Here is an 18,240-nt window from a genome sequence, read left to right on the forward strand (position 1 = left end):
TTCTTGCAAAATCATGAGTTTCCATCATGTTGAAAGGTTGTTCTGCTCTTATTATATAATCAATCATTTCTTCATGACAGTTAGATTCATCATAAGAAAATGTTTTTAAATTTCCACTTTCATTTTTACCTAATTGCATATAATTTCTAATATCTACATTATTTTAGTTTTACAATTTTCATGATGTCTTTTTAAATGACTTGTGCCTGCATTTGAGCCACCAGTAAGAAATTTATTACAAATTTTACATTTTGCTTTTATTTCTTTTTATTATTTTCTAAAATTATTTCTATTCTATCAAAAAAATTCCATATATTTGAAGTAAATTTTTTGTTTGATGATATTTCATCACATGGACTAGATGAAGAAACACTTGTCATATTTTAATTATTGATAAAATATTATGCCAAAAATAATAAAGTAATGAATATAAAAAAAATGTAACAAAAAAATAAAGTAGTAGGGGTGAAGTATGTTACTCAATTAGAGAACCGATGCAGAAATTCCTAGCAAATTTGAACTCTTGGAGCCACCAATGCTTGTTTTGCACCACCAACAATATTGTATAATTTGAGGGAAAAATAAAAGAATTTGAAATATTGTAGAATGTGAGAGAAATAGAGAGAGAAATAGAGAGAATTTGATGAAAAAATGAAAAGGAAGAAAATGTATTTATAGGAAGGTTAAAAAAAAAAAATCAAAATAATTGGCCATGTGACCGTTGGAGGCTTAGCTCCAACAGTCACATGGGCTGGAGCTAGGCTCCAACGGTCACATGACCGTTGGAGCCTTTAATTTTTTTTTTTAAATAATATACTTTATTTTTATATACATATAACTAACTCAATTAATAAACATAAAAAGAATGTAGTTTAGTTGGTTAGAGCCTTAAGGTTTAAGCATGAGGGAGGGGTTCGAATCCCCCCCTCTCCCTTCCCTTGGTTTCATTTTGGCTTAAATAAAAAAGCCCGCCGGCCCGGCCCGCCCACCCGCGGGCTCATAGGCCGGGCCGCGGGCCTAGCATTTTAGCATGGCCCGGCCCTGCCCGACTGTTGACCAGTCAACGGGCCCATAGGCCTGACCCGAGTTGGGCCGCGGGCCTCTTATTTAAGGCCCGGCCCGCTCGTTGGAGACCCCTATATTTTCTCATAAAACTTCTATAATTTTAATTTATTTTTACTCTCTAATTTGTCTATATTTATTGATTTTAATTATTTTTTTGACATATTAAACTTAAAAGGATAATATATAATAAATAATTAATATAACAAATTAAATAAAAACAAAATATATAATGGACAAAATGATTTTAAATATTAATTATAATAATACATTTTATAAATTAAGGTTTAAATTTAAAATTTTCATTTTATTATTTAGAAGTTTATGATATAAGATTTTTATATTAATACTAAACAAAAGATTTATTTATTTTGTAAATTCTATCACATGTAAAAGTAAAAATATCATTGTAATACTATTTTATTATTTACATTATTTTTCTTTTAATTTTTATTTTAAATTTATCATATCAAAATCACAATAAGTGATGATGCTTTTATCATTTTTCTTATGATTTTAAATTAATTGTGGATCTAACTTTTTTTTGGTTAAAATCTTTAATTTTTAATTAAAAGAAAATATATATTTCCATAAAAAAAAAATTGTATTTAACCTTTTATATTAATTTCATAAAAATAGGTACATCCTTAAAAAAAAAAGGTAAATTAATGCTTAGGAGAACCGGAAACACTATCAGACTTATCATGGTGTATATATTCATTTGGGACCCCGATAAGTAATTGAAGGTCTTTGCCCACCCAAAAAAAAAACTTTGGAATCCTAAGTATATCCATTCTTAGAGGAACCAAAACCTCTATTTTCATTTTCATGGCTCATATATTCCTTTGGAGAACCTTGAGAAGGAATTAGAGGTTATTCCCCACCCTAAAACACACATTGGAACCCAAGGGACATCCTAAAGACAATTTAGTACATCATTTATTATTATTATTATTATTATTATTATTATTATTATTATTATTATTGGCATGTTTTTTGTTACCTCAGAACCATCTATTATGGTTTTATCAATTCTTGAAACTTCCCTTATGAAGACACATGAAAAACGACCATTTTAAAACCAAACCCATCATTAATATAATGTCCAAGTTTTCTTCCAAGCTTCAACTGTCCAAGGGTTGATGTTGTTCGTGATTGGCCAAGATGGTATGGAAAATTCATCCCTCCAACTGACTCAATAGTAATTGGAAACAACTTTGTTGTTGGGATTGTTGGAAACTTTCAAACTCCTACTGAGCATAGTATTCAAAGTAGCTTTAGTTCCACAATTGATGCTAAAGTTAAATGGCATGAATTTCCTCCAACTAATTCTCCCTAAGAAGTCTAGAAAAATTAGCCTATTGTTAGGGATTTTCCAGCAAGTTTCAAATCTGTCTTTTCATCTGCTAACAATATTTCCACTAGTGAGAACTTCAGTGCAGAACTTGGGCCCGTAGAAGTTATAGCAACATGTACTCAATCTCCTGGACAAGAAATGTAGATGACAGTGCTTACAATGGTGTCTTAGCAAGGAGGTCTTATGAAGAAAGCAATGAAGTTCAAAATAACTTTAGAGAAGAAGTTGGTTAAACATCTAGTTTTGTGGGCAAATGGGTTAGTGGTGCAAAACAAGCTGGTATTTTGCTTGAACAAGAAATTCAAGATAGGGGTTTTTTTGGAAGTGCCTTTGAAAGAAGTGTTTGCACACAAACGAGAAATGAAGTTTGGAATGAATTTGGAGGAGATGTTGTGGAAACATATGGAGTTGAGGTTAAATTGGGTGTTGATGCAAAAGAAATTTGTAGTTCACTTGGATACAAAATAAAAGGTGCAAAAGCTTGTAATCGTACCTTAGAAAGAAGTCATTGGGAAGCAATTGTTAATGAAGTTCATAATAGTTCCAAAGATGGTGAGACATTTGGTTTTACACTCTCTAATCTCTTTATACTTCGTGTAAAATGATTTTCTAAATAAAGAAGAAAAATAAAATAAAATACATAAAGACTTTTTTACCCTTATTACATTAACTAACTATTATTATTATTTCTAAATTATGATTTTACCTCCAAAATTGGGTTTGGGGCATTACATTATCTTTTGGTATGTTTTTTATTACCTCAGGACCATCTACAATGGTTTTATCAATTCTTGAAACTTCTCCTATAAAGACTCACAAAAAACGACCATTTGAAAACCATGCCCATTATCAATATAATGTTGAAATTTTCCTCCAAGCTTCAACCATCCAAGGGTTGATTTTGTTCGTGATTGACCAAGTTGGTGTGGAAAATTCATTCATCCAACTAACTCAATAGTAATTGGAGACAACATTATTGTTGGGATTGTTGGAAACTTTTAAGCTCTTGTTGGGCATAGTATTCAAAGTAGCTTCAATTCCACAATTGATGGTAAGGTTAAAGGGCACGTTGTTCCTCGAAGTAATTCTCCCCAATAAGTCTAGAAAAACTATCCTATAGTTAGGGATTTTCCATTAAGTTTCAAATTTGTCTCTTCCTGTCACGCCCCAAGACCCAATCCAAGGGCGCGACGGTCATTTCACACCTCAAACCCGAAGGCTTAAAGTGTAACATGACCCAAACAATCATATTGTAACTGGAAGTAACCAATTACCAAAAACCTGTTCAGAGTAGCGGAACAAAATTCTAAAATCTTCGAACTTAACTTTAAAACTAAGCATCCATCAACCAAAATCCATTATCCAAATAGATTGCCAACTCAAATAAATCAAGTGCTAACAAATTTTCATAACCTCCAAATCTCAACTTCAAACTTATCAAAAAAAAATATTTAAAAGCCCAATATCTAAATAGCTTCCAAAACCAAATAATCAAAAGGAACATAAACTCATAAGCTAACAATGTCCAAATAACATCCTAAGCAAAATCCTAATGATGACCATTCCCCGACTTATCCATCACTCCTCGCTCGAACCAAGGGTGCCTGAAAAGTAATCAACAAATAGGAATGAGCTCAAAGCCCAATAAGGAACATTAATGCAGTCCATGGATCAAACATTTCAAAATCACTTGCAAAATAGGAGACATTATAACTAATTATTTTCATAAACCTTTGAGTCAATTTTGCCAATACATTCAAAACTTTTAACTGTACACTTTCAATTCTGATTCAAATATTTTCATATCAAATTCAATCAAAACATTCAAATCATTTATTTTCTCTGGTCATCAAACATCAAATAGTACCCAGTTAGGTGAGACTTTTCAAATAGGTGGCTAGCCTCAAATTGTTCCTTTAAGGTGGATGGAACCAAACACTACTAGTACTAGTAACCTCTAACCAAACCCCTAGAGGCTGTGGTCCAAATCAATTACATTCCCCACCAAGAAATGTAAGGGTCAACTATTATATCTCGTTGACAAGGGCCAAAAAGTCATAAGTCAACTATTATATCCCGTTGACAAGGGCCAAACCAACCAGAGTCAAACACTTATTTCAATTATTCGAATTTGCAAAACATAATATCTCCACATTTCTCTGTTGTAAACAAAATATAAAGTTCTAACATACTCTTCATACAAAACATATTTGATCCATGCATAAAACGAATATTAATTCAAAATATTGCCAAAAGATGTATATAAAAATTTGTTTCTAAAAAAAAAATTAATTGCATTAATTTCCCTTACCTCAAAAGAAGTCCTCGAAAACTTGAGAGAAAAATAATTCTGGAAAATCTACTCTTCACCTAATATAACATAAGAGAAATAACTATTACTATTTATTTTTAATTTAACTAATTTATTCCTTATTTAAATAAAATTAATAAATTCCCAATTTGTTTCTAATAACACATTACTAATTTAATTAAATTGCAATTTTATTTCATTATAAAAATTCTATATAATTTTTTTTTTTACTAAATCTCTCATTCTATTTATTACAATAAACCATTATTACTATTATCTTATTTATTAATTTAAAAATAAATACTATTATTTTATTAATTATCAAATTCAATAGCCACCCAAACCATTACCCACTTGTCTCGGTACACACAAAACCAATAAAGCAAAGCAAGTACTTCTCATTGCTATCATCATTATTATGATGATTCTTTATTTATTTTTATATATTTTTTGTTTTTTTTTTCAAGGCCTTCCTTCCATCCAATGCACACTGCCTTTTTTTTTTCTTTCTTAACCTTGACACGTTTTTTTTTTTTTTTTTTCCAGCAACGTGCACACAACTATAATGCCTCAATACAATAAATACAATTATCTATATCGGCCTTCCAAAATCCAGAAATCATGTAATTCTTCCTATTATTTATTTATTTTCCTTTCAATCTAAAGCCTCCACAAACGACTTATTTATTTATTATATAAATCTACAATTTCTTTTCTTCCTCTGATTATTTTTTTCATTTTTAAATTTATTTATTTATTTTTCTATTCCATTGAAAATTTTGAAATTTTCCTATCTTCATCAATAAATCAACCTATACTTGCAAATTTTCAAACATTTTGATCTAAAAGTTAAATAAACAAACCCTAACCTAGATTTGGATTTTCCAAAAAATATCTAATGTGTTTGAAATTAACTAATGAATTTAAAATATTAATCTAAGGGTTAGAATCTTACCTGTAGAGATTTGTTTTTCAAACCCTGAAATCCGATTCCAATCTTACGTTCTCAGGAACTCTCTGTGAACAGGAACGCAATTCAGAAAAGAACAGGAATAACAAAATTCTAATTTATACCTAGGGTATTATTTGTAAAATTACTTTTTCACCATTCTTCCATTTTATTAAAATAAATAAATAATTAATTTAATATTATTAATATTTTCCTAAATTGCCCCTAAAAAAGAAAAACTTGGGCATTACACTTCCTCTGCTAACAATATTTTCGCTAGTAAGGACTTCAATGCAGAACCCAGGCCCGTACAAGTTATAGAAACATGTACTCAATCTCTTGGATAGGAAATGCAGGACGACAATGATTACAATGGTGCCTTAGCAAGGAAGTCTTATGAAGAAAGTAATGAAGTTTGGAATAGATTTGGAAGAGAAGTTGGTGAAACATCTGGTTTTGTGGGCAAATGAGTTGGTGATGCAAAACAAGCTGACATTTTGCTTGGGTAGGATCTTCAAGATAGGGGTTCTTTTGAAAGTGCCTTTAAAAGGAGTGTTTGCGAAGAAATGACAAATGAAGTTTGGAATGACTTTGGAGGAGATGTTGTTGAAACATGTGGAGTTGAGGTTAAATGGGGTGTTGATGCAAAAAAGATCTATACTTCACTTGGATAGGAAATACAGGGTGTAGGAGCTTGCAATCGTATCATAGAAAGGAGTCCTTGGGAAGCAACTGTTAATGAAGTTCATAATAGTTTCATAGATGGTGAGACATCTAGTTTTACACCCTATGTACTATACTCGCTGATCTCTTTAATCTCTGTGTAAAAGGATTTTTTGAATAAAGAATACAAAAAATATATGATTTTAAATATAAAAAAAAATACTTTTTTACCCTTATTAAATTAAAATTAACTATTATTTTTACTATTATTTCTAAATTATTATTTTACCCCCTAAATTGAGTTTTCATTACATTATCGTTTGGTGTGTTTTTTGTTACCTTAAAACCATTACAATGGTTTTATCAATTCCTGCAACTTCCCTTATGAAGACACATAAAAAATGACCATTTTAAAACCATGCCTATCATCAATATAATGTCTAAGTTTTCCTCCAAGCCTCAATCGCCCAAGGGTTGATGTTGTTCGTGATTAGCCAAAATGGTGTGGAAAATTCATCCTTCCAAGTTATTCAAAAGTAATTGGCTACAACATTGTTGTTGTGATTGTTGGAAACTTTTGAGATCCTATTGAGCATAGTATTCAAAGTAGCTTTAGTTCCAAAATTTTGTTTAAGGGTTTTTTTTTTTACAATACCAAAAACAAAATAAAAGTTCATTTTGGTGTTATGTGAGAACACCTTGTTTGGGAAGAATTTCCTAAAATTAGTTTTCAAAAAATTTTGGAGCCAAATGTATTTTCTATCCAAAAGAAGTGTCTTTTGTTCTAAAAAAAAAAAAAAAAAAATGGTTTTAAGAATGGTTACCAAACATACTCTTTATTTTTTATTTTTAAGAACAAAAAGTTATTTCTTGATTTTCGGTTAACATGCTTTCTTGTTTCTTTTGTTTTGGAGAACAAAAAACTGTTTTCCAAAATAGTTACCAAATAAGGTCTTGGTATCTTTATACTTTTATATATGGTATATATAGATAGATAGATAGATAGATGGATAGATAGATATTGCAAATACAATATAATTGTATTATTCTTAAATCTATGTTACATAATTTCATTTACTATTAATATATAAAATTTTGTTTGTTTAATAATAACCAAGGTTTTAAAAATTGGACTGGACTAGCCAATCTGACCATTGGTCGATCACCGTTTTGGTTCGATTCGATCCTTTAAGCCAACCACCCTTTAAACTGGCATCAAAACATCAGAACCAACGATCTAACTAGTGAACTGGATGAAACGGTCCGTTCTTCTAGAACCGAACGATTCAAAAGTTGTTATCCCTACCCCTTGCTTCTAACTTCTCAATTCTACCTTTCCATACTTCAACTATATGCTACTACTCTAGGTCACTGCAGATTGGGACAACACCGACGACCTCATGACTATGCCGCCGACAGTTCTCCAACAGTGAAGAGAAAGTAAGGAGATATTAAAAAATTGTAGGATTATATTTTAATGTGGGTGTTATATATTATATGGTGGGATAGGAATCGTAGGATTGATTATCTTTGGGTGTAGGGAGGGCATGGAGAGAGAGGGATGGTTACAAGACGTAGAAGGAAGATGGAAAGAGACATGAGGAGAGAGATGGCAGTGAAGCATAAAAAAAGGAGGTTTTTTTTTTTTTTTTTTTTTTTTTTTTTTTTTTTTTTGTGGAGAGAGGAATGTTTGGGAATGGGTATGGCTTGGTGTGGTGTCTCATAGGGTTGAGTTTGACATACTAGGGGCTTATGACCGAGTCACACTGTCTTTTCTTTTTCTTGTTCTCTTTTCTTTTCCTATCTAATTTTTTTTTTTTTTTTTTTTTTTGCATTTCTCCATTTTCTTTATATTTTATATTTTTGTTTACTTTATTTTCATTTTATTTATTTTAGTTTTACATTTGTAATTTGTTTTACTTTTTTTTATTTATTGTTATTTGAATTTAAATTAATAAAATCATTAACATGAGGAACTAAAATAAATTTCTCGAAACAATCAAACATAATATCCCCATTTTAAATAAATATAAAATCTACAATTTAAAAATAAGCTTATAATTTAAAAAAAAAAATTAAATTTCTAATTTTAAATTAAAATCTTAATTTTAATCTAAATTTCTAAAAGTAATTTACTAATATATAAAAAAATTTATTCTTTTAACAATAATTTTTAATTTTAATAATATATATTTATGATATTATCGGTTTGACTACGGTTCAACTACCAATTTGACCTATGAATCATCAATCGATAACTTTTTCGGTTCAATAATTCGATTGATTCTAAAAATATTAATAATAATATTAACACATAAAAAAGAATAAATTGGTTATATCTAACAAAATTTCAAATATTATAATAACATTGACCAAATTAATACTATCAATCAAATAATTACAACAAAGGAATACAAACAAAACTAACTTTATACTTCAATAATTACTATTTATGATATCATGATAATATATTTAATAAAAATATTTCAATAATTTTAAATATAAATATAATAAAAATAATTAATTTTGCAAACAACACTATAAAAAATCCAACAATAAGGACCAATATTTTCTCCAAATAGCATCAATTATAATTTATCAATAATCACATTGCATAAATATACAAAAACAAAAAATAAAAAAAAACAAATATGTGGACCCTGCATTTTGGCTCATGCGTTTCCCACTCGATGGCGAGCTCAATTTTTATTTGAAAAATGATTTATTAATTAAGAAAATGACTTGGAATCGTCACTTATTTTTGTTATTTTTAAAGGGTAAACAAAATAAGAAAGAAAACTCTAAGTGTGACTCCTTATTTTGGAAAAGGTGGTATGTGAAAAACCGGATCGGGTTCGGGGGTCAGGTTACTTATCGGGAAGGTACAGTAAAGACCGTAGCACCCCTTTAAATCCCTAAAGTCGGGTCTCTACTAATAAAATAAAGCAATCATGACAATTGAGGAGGGAATCAATGAATACTCAGAGTGATCATACACATGTGAGAATCTAAACATGCATATAGAAAGACCAGATAGGGACTGGATGCGTACCTGGGCGATAAGCCACAATGTGCTATCAAGAAATAGGGTTAGCGCATAATAATGAAAATGAAATGTCACTCGTATCACCAAACAAGATGAGGAACCACCAATAGCACGTATGACACTTCATTCAAAATTCATTCTTATTTTAAAGAAAATTTTATTTAATGTTGGGCGCCCACCAAAGCCCGGTTTATCTTGCATGAATTAATCCCACAAATTCCATTGTTTTGGAATTATGAAAATTCATTCTTGCTTATATAAAATAAAGAGAAACAGAATATCATTTGAAAACCAAAGTGAAATTAAAACTGTTCGAGAGAAAATTGGTTTTTTGAAAATTGGAGTCTCAAAAATTATTTGAAAATTGAATTTTTTTAAATAAATAATAATAATAATAATAATAATAATAATAATAATAATAATAATAATAATAATAATAATAATAATAATAATAATAACGATGGTGATGATAATGATAATAAAAAATAAATGTGAAAATTGGATTAGGAAATTGGAAAATTAGAATTTCGAAAATTTGGAATTAAATTTGGAAATCGAAATTTTTGAAAAAGTATTTAAAAATGGAATTATAAAAATAAATACATAAATAAAATAAAATAATAATAATAAAAATAATAATGATTAAATGAATAAATGTGAAGATTGGAATTTTGGAAAATGGGAATTTTAAAATTTTAATTTGGAAATTGGAATCTTAAAAAAATATTTTGAGAATGGAATTTTGAAAAATTAAAATTTGAAAGTTATTTGGAGATGGAAGTTTGTTTTGGAAAATTAAACTTTGATACAACAAAAATAATAATAATAATAATAATAATAATAATAATAACAATAATAAAATGAAGAATTAAACGTGAATGAAAGTGGATTGGAAGAGTGGAGAAAATAGTGGGCGAGAGAAAGAATGAATAAATAAATAAAAAATTGGTTTGATGGTGAAATGGATGGAAGCTATCAAACCCATTATTTTCTTGCTTTAATAGGTTAACAACTGGCATAGTCAACTCATTAACAGAACCCTTTTTTCATTTTTATTATACCCTATGCTTTCGTCCTCAAAATAAGTGAACTACAATACAACAAATGCTGCATATCACCAGCTCGCGTTTTGATCTTTGAGAAAATGGGTAGCACCAGTCTTCATTTCCTCGCGCAAGTTGCCTTCGTTCATTCTTGTTGTTTATATCTTTGATCAACAATTTTTTTTTTCTTTTCATCGATTTCTGGTTTCTGATTCCTAAAAATAAAAGATAATTTTCTCTCACTAAAGCTTCACCTCACGTATTTCTCTCACTATGACTTTTCACAAACCCATAAAAATTTCGCTCCTTCAAAATGATCAAAGACTCAACTTTCTCCCACTAAGTCTTTTGCCCTTCTAAAAAAAAACTTCTAAGCACTGAGCATCAAGTGTAAGTCCATATTCGAAATCAACATCAGATTTAAACCGAAAGCAATAGGAGAACAAATCAGTTTGAAGTTTACAACCAATCTAAGATCAGTAAGATAACATATAATCTCTTATAATCACATCCAAACAACAAATGAAAACCGAAAAAATACCAAAAAAAAAATAGACGAAACTGAATATTAATGAAAAGAAATAAGATTCATGGCAACCATACCTGGAAAAGCTTCAAGACAACCTCTTTGTAGTTTTTTTTTTTTCTCCAACTCTCTTCCCAGTGCTCTGCCCTGTCCCTCAACTCTCTTTCTCCAAAAAAAGTGAAGACCCCCGTCTCAACTCCCCCCTCCAACTTTTCTTTTTATTTTCTCTCTGAAAAAAATCCTATTCCAGCCATCATCTATCTGCTCCCCTGCTACCACCACAGCAAGTCACGTCTCAACCACCACGTCCATGCATGCTCGGCTCCTCCAAAAACCGGCCCCCTACTCCTCCTAGATGCTGCCAGCTTTCCTGGGTTTGAGAAAGAAAAGAAAAAAAAAAAAAAAAACTTGGTCCACCAGAGGGATCTGCAAAATAATTAACAAAAGCTTTACAAAAAGGGAGAAGAAAATCAAACCAACGGGGTTAACCTTACATGGATATATCCTTATGCAAAATAAATAAAATAATTTTAAAAATTAAAATAAAATTAAAGACACTACCTCGGACTCTCCTGTTCTTCACTGCCCATCTTCCCATTTTCATATAAAATAATTTTGAAAGGGGTTTGTTTTTTAAGCTTTTACCCAAAGTAGTTTGTTTTTAGATTTTAAATTATTTATTTATTTTTTATTCTTTTATAATTTATTATAATTTTTTAATTAAATAAAAAAAATTAAAATATTTAACTTCTTCTAAAAAAAAGTAAAATTAAGTTTTTCTTAATGCTTAATAAAAATAAAATATTATAAAAATAAATAACTTAACAGTATTATTAAGCATTATTTAGTTTTAAATTCTATTTAAAATTAAGTAAAAAAAAAACACAGCGTTACACTTCATGTTTTATTATATTTTTTAAATAAAAATAACATCGATGTAAAAACTTAAAAAATAAAAGTTTTTATTTTTATTTGATTAATTTCATTTAAATAAAATTAATTTTTTTGTAATGAATTTGTAGACCCCCTATTTTAAGTATAATGGTTTGTTGGTATTATTTCATCATTACCTTTTTATTTTTATTTTTTATATATTGAAGCAAAAGAGCCTTTCAAAAAAAAAAATCACCCGGGAGTTTAGTCATTTTTTTTTAGTAGGAAGAAGGGGGAGAGGGGCCCTTTCTGCATGGAGGCAGCTGCATTGGACAAGTAGCAACAAGAGGGAGGTGGCGGCCATGTTGGTGGTCAGAGACGCCATGCCTGCTGACTAGTGAACAGGAGAGCGGAGGAGTGGCTTGCCAAGGAAGATAGGAACAGGGGATGAGATCAAAAAGGAGAGAAGAGGGTAAGGAGTAGGAGAGGATTTTTTTGGGGTAGCTCGGAGGAAAAAGGAGAGAAGAGAAAAGGGGGCTTGTGGATTTTTCTCGGCTGACTTAGTTAGAGGGAATCATCTTCAAGTACGATTATTATGGTTTTCCTGTGTATTTTCGCTCTTCATACTCGTTATATCTCATTCTTGGTGATTCCTACTCTGTTGGTTGGATTGTATTGTTTTGATGTTCATTGGTTCATGAGACGGGGTGATATAGAACAGGCTTTTAGGATTGAAGATGAGATGGTCGCTTGTGGTATTGAGGCGAATTTAATCATATGGAACACGCTTCTTAATGGGGTTTGTAAGGCTGGTAAGATGGAGAAGGCATTAGAAATCATGTGAGAGATGATGGAAAAGGGTGTGGAACTTGATTCCCAAACTCATAGTCTATTGGTTGAAGAGTACTGTCGAGAGCAGAACATGGCTCATGCTTTTGAATTACGGGATGAGATGAAGAAGAGAAAACTGGCACCGACAGTGTTGACTTACAGTGTGCTCATCCATGGCCTCTCAAGGAATGAGCTTCTCCGTTGCTTTGGGCGCTTCATGCCAACCCAATGGCATTGAACCCAAACCTTTCTACCAGTCCACACACCAATAATAGAGGAAACCATATCCACCATAGCTAAGCCATCTAAGACCCTTGATGCCCATGTCCTTCCACTCGTATCCAAACCTATTCAATCACACCACTAACTCACTTCTCTCTCTAACATCTCCATACACATCCATCCAACTCACTAACCCATTCCGTCTTTCATTTGCCATGCCTTCTCTTTCTAACTCACCACCATTCTTACTCATGTCATGCTCAAGCACACTGGTACCGTATTTCCATTATGCCTATGCCTACCACGTATCCACCATGCCCACACCTTCACTTGCTCTTCCCATGCATCTACTCATCTCACCCCAGGTTTCTCCTGTCACGACCCAAATTCCGGGCGACCCAAAATTTGGCCCATGACCCCAGGTCAAAGGTTTGACCCTAAGGGTTTCTCTTATTCCACGTTGGCAGTCAACTAAAACACTTTGATTTTTTTTTTTTTCATATAAGTCCCACTAGGGTTCTCACCAACTAACAATATTTTAAACCTTACTTAAACACATCAAGATTTAATAAACATCATTGCATCCCAAAATAAAATTTCATAAAAATCCCCTTAATCAAACTAAGGTCTTATTACATTATCCATAATTCACTTATTACAAGGTCTCAATACCACAACACAATAAAAAAATAAAACCTTTCCACTAAACCGCTCCAGGGGCATCCTGAAGTCCTCCTTGTCCCATCTGTGGATCCTCAGGAGTGATATCTGCATCTAAAAATATATAAAAAGGAAGAGGTGAGCATTTCCACATTGCTCAGTAGGGTGCCTAACACCCAAAGGGTTAATGGGGGATTACTATATTTTAAGAACCCAAACACAACAATTCACCAATATAAATCAAGTCATACAATTTAACATACAACACTATACTTAATTCCACAACATCCACTCATTAAATGAATGCATATAAACGTGTGACACACAATCATACAATGCACTATCGTTCTCGGGCTTTCACCGAAGGATACGCGTCTGCACCCAAATATACTCCCCATTTAGAGTCTTCCCGAGGTAAACTTTTGGGTCTTTCACCCTAGGGATCTTCCTCCCTTCTTAATTCGCCTCACACGGGCTTTCACTTTTCATCACTATTTTATTTTATTCCATTTCATACACTTTTCACAATTTTTTTTTTTCATACAACCATGATGCAAATGAATGCCACAAATTCCAAAATTCCTCAATAATTTCTACAATTCCAATAATTTCAACATTCTCAATAACCCAATAAAATAAAATTTTCACATTTAAAACTCCCGAAAATATACCAACAAATTTTCAGAAATTCACACATCAACATACTTGAATTTATATCACAATTTCAAAATTTTCAATACTTCTAATAATTCCTAATATTTGGGAATAACTAATTTTCCACAATAAAATTACCGCAATTATTCCAATCAGTTTTCAAAAATTCATAAATCACTAGATTTGAAATTTTGCCCTAATTCCGGAATTTTCCTACATTTCTAACAATTTTTAACAACCTAAAATAATTATTCATCAATTACAAAGAATTCCGGAAATTACAAAAAAATCCAGAAAAATCTCAAATCATTCCAGAAAATTCACACAACATCACAATTATCTACTTAATTCATAATTATCAGATTTATAATTTTTTTTCCAATGAAAAATACATTAAATTTGAGTTTTAGGGTTAGTTTTCCCCTACCACAAATCTGAGGATTTGGCCGTTAAAAACGAAATCAGCCACCGTAGACTTGTTCCTCTAGTCGAATAGAGCACTTCCTCCAAATTTGGGCCGAAACGAAGGTCGTTTGGCTGTCCAAACGGCCGGTTAAAGCTCCGGCGAGAACCCCAAAATTCCACAGCCGTTGCTCCTTTCCTTCTCCCCGCGTTCTGCCCTTTTCAAAAACTCTTCCTTTTCCTTTTTTTTTTTTTTTTAACAGCCCACTTTTGTATTCCTACCACTACCAGCCACTAAAGCCCAAAACCAAGGCCCAAAGATTTTATTCCCATCCATACTTACGGGCCACTCCCAAAAAGCCCATTTGCATAAAGAAAAATTTATTTCTTTTATTTTTACTTTTCTTTTGTTTATTCTAATTGTTTTATTTGATTTTCAATTCTTTTTTTTTTAACACACAAATTTATTTATTAACACCAATCTAAAACTAATTTTTCTCAATTTTATTATTCATCAATTTAATTTAATTTTTCTTAATTAATTCTAATTAATTTTTAATTAATTCATTTTTTTTTCATTTTCTTTTTTCGTTTCCAGAAATTTTCAATTTCTAAAATCTTAAGAAATTTTCTACCCTAAGGCTAACATGACATAAAATTTCAACTTGTCTAATTGACCGACACAATAAAATGAAATTCACCAATCCGAAATTGACACGTGTTCTCCAAACACTTTTCTTTTTGACTTTTCAACCATCACACAAAATAAGACTTTTCAAACTAAAAATGCTAACATGTCATAAAATACCCGGTCATTACATCTCCATTCTAATTTTTTTTTTTTACTACATGCAGCTAGTGTCTTGGCCATGCGTGACCACATTCATATCCAAAACCACTTATATTCCACACATTTCAAGCCTTCCATGCATCGGGTTCATTAACAAGCCCGTCATCCTCTCACTGTCCCGTTCATTCAGTCAAGCCGTGCGGCATCCACACCCTCGCTAGAAAATTTTCCTCATATCGGTAGCAGCCCGACACTAGGCCACCACCTCGCCGTTTCATGCGCCTATGCCCGAACCTGAGTAGTGCGACATCACTTTAGCTCTGTTGAGGCCTCGCGTCCCTGTGATCCACGTAGCTGCCTAATGGACGCACGCTCTCAACCAAGATTGAGTTCTGGTTCAGTTGTCCCTGCAAAAGATGTCCGGACGGAGTGTCCGGACACACCCTCCGATGGTTTTGTTAGCCATGGATAGAGAGATTAATCAGTTGGCCTTTTTCTAAGTATAGCAAGCTTACCTTCTTCCATGTGTGAAGGTCCATATATATAGTGTCAGGAGCTCTGCCTCCCTCTTTAATGGTGGGGAGACTTTTTGGCTTGTCATGATGCCTCTAGGGTGGTGGCAGGGCCATCATCACCCTACGGGCGGCTGTCAGAGATCGTGGGAGGTGACTTGCCATCATTCATGTCCTTTCGCTCTGCAGGTGGCGGAACGTGGGCTGTGGCAGGCTGTCGGAATAACGTAGTAAGACTTGCTCACTTTAGTCAACGATTTGGACAACATATCCGGATAGGATATGCTATCGTCCGGATGTGATGTTCGCGAGTGCCTTGTGCTTCTCCCTAAGGAAGTCCGGATTGGGGGAGCGCGCCACGTGTCCCTCTTTGGGGAGTCCGGATGGAGTTACTCCGGACAGCGAGGCGCACCACGTGTCATCAGGGGGAGGGGTCCCTACAAGCTCCAGTCATCTGTTTCTTCCTCAATCCACTTCGCCGGCTGAATTTTCATCACCTTCACTTCAATCCTCACCATAGAATCTCACGTGTTGTCACGTTGAAGCGTTGGATGAATCACGGAAGCCCGCGCCTCTCCTGTTGATCGTCTCTCCATCATTGAGATCTACGCCGACGCCGTTGTCTGTAGGTACAACCCTCCCCGTCTCCAGCTGCAAATGCCTTTAGGTGGGGGCATGCAGCAACAACCTATGCATATGCGCCCCCAAGTTCAATCCCCCTTAGCAATCCCCTTAGAGGCGCCCTTCTTAGGCTCATGTTCGAGGTCAACAGCAGTCGGCTTTGTAGCCCTTGCCAAGCAAGCCACCCAGCCCACCAGTATGCTGCCATATAACCCATTTCAGTAATCATTGCCTCACCCAGGTTGCCCAACAGTCACCATTAGGCATCGGTCAGGGTCCATTACCTCAACATGGGCCATGTTGTGCCTCTAAATGCGGTGCTAGTTGTACCCAAGCCCACTAGCATGATTCTATTTCACGTGGCCTCCTTTCTTGACCCATCCCCAAAGCCCACATACTTTAAAAATTGATTTTCAGAAATCTAATTTCCAAGTAGTCCGACTCTATAATATTTTATCCTTAGAATTTTCAAGTCCAAAAATTCCATTTTCCAATAAGTTTTTCAAAATTCTACCTTTCATATCTATTTATTTACTCTTTATTATTATTAATTTTGTTATTATTATCGTTATTCCATATTTAGTTATTTATTTCTTTTGAAAATTCCAATCGTTGCTTAAAAATTCCACTGCCCACTTCCGATTCGTGTAAATATCATCTTTATTTAATTATTAATACTATTCTATATTTACTTATTTATTTCTTTTTAAAAATAAAATATCATGCATTCAAGTCTAATTCTAATTCTTCGAAAATCCTACGCCCAAATCTAATTTTCAATCCCGAAATTTATACTATTCAATTTCATTAGCTTAAACATTATGATTGTTAATTATTATTATTATTTCGTATGTATCTGTTTATCATCTTTTAAATCTCATTCGTTAAAACCTAAGTTTAATTCTTCAAAAATCCAACATCCCAAATTCAATTTTCAATCTCGAAATTTACACTATTCAATTTTGTTCGTTTAAATATCATGTTTGTCAATTATTATTATTATTATTATTTCGCATGTATCTATTTATCATCTTTTAAAAATCTCATTTATTAAAGTTAAATTCTAATATTTCAAAAATCCCATGTCCTGATTTAACTTTTCAATCCTAGAAATTCCATTATCCGTCTAGATTTTATTTTTGCTAATTAGAATCCTTATTCCATATCTAATTATTTATATAAGGTCCAATTCTTCAAAAATCCAATTTCTGAATTAAATTCTCGTATTTATCTAGTTATTTAAAGTCTAATCCTTCGAAAATCTCATGCCTTAATTTAATTTTTTTCAATAATTCGTTTAAATCTTATTTTCATCAATTAGAATTATAATCCCGTTTTTATTTAGTTATTTAAAGTCCAACCCTTCAAAAATCCGATATCCTAACTTAATTTTCAACCTCTAAAAATTCCACTATTCTTTTTATTCGGTTTAAATGATTATTTTCGTTAATTAGTATTAAAATCCTATATTAGTTTATTTATCCAAAATCCCATCCTTTAAAAAGATCCAATGTCATAATTTAATTTTCAATCCTAAAATTCTACTATTTGTCTAAATGTTATTTTCTCTAATTAGAATTAGTATCCCATATTCATTTACTTATTTAAAGTCTAATCCTTCGAAAATCCCCTGCCTTAACTTAATTTTTCAATAATTCGTTTAAGTCTTATTTTCATCAATTAGAATTACAATCCCGTTTTTATATAGTTATTTAAAG

At 32.0% G+C, this 18,240-nt stretch overlaps 1 long non-coding RNA gene across 1 annotated transcript; it reads right to left on the minus strand.

Moving 5' to 3' along the window:
• Positions 1-13,368: 13,368 nt before the first annotated feature.
• On the minus strand, positions 13,369-14,715 carry LOC117934266. Its single transcript, XR_004654457.1, has 2 exons — positions 14,625-14,715; positions 13,369-13,657 (listed from the first exon to the last, which is right to left on the minus strand). It is a non-coding gene; the product is annotated as an uncharacterized LOC117934266 (long non-coding RNA).
• Between the last annotated feature and the right edge of the window lie 3,525 nt (positions 14,716-18,240).

Source organism: Vitis riparia, chromosome 16 (assembly GCF_004353265.1).
Source record: "Vitis riparia cultivar Riparia Gloire de Montpellier isolate 1030 chromosome 16, EGFV_Vit.rip_1.0, whole genome shotgun sequence".
Classification (NCBI taxonomy): domain Eukaryota; kingdom Viridiplantae; phylum Streptophyta; class Magnoliopsida; order Vitales; family Vitaceae; genus Vitis; species Vitis riparia.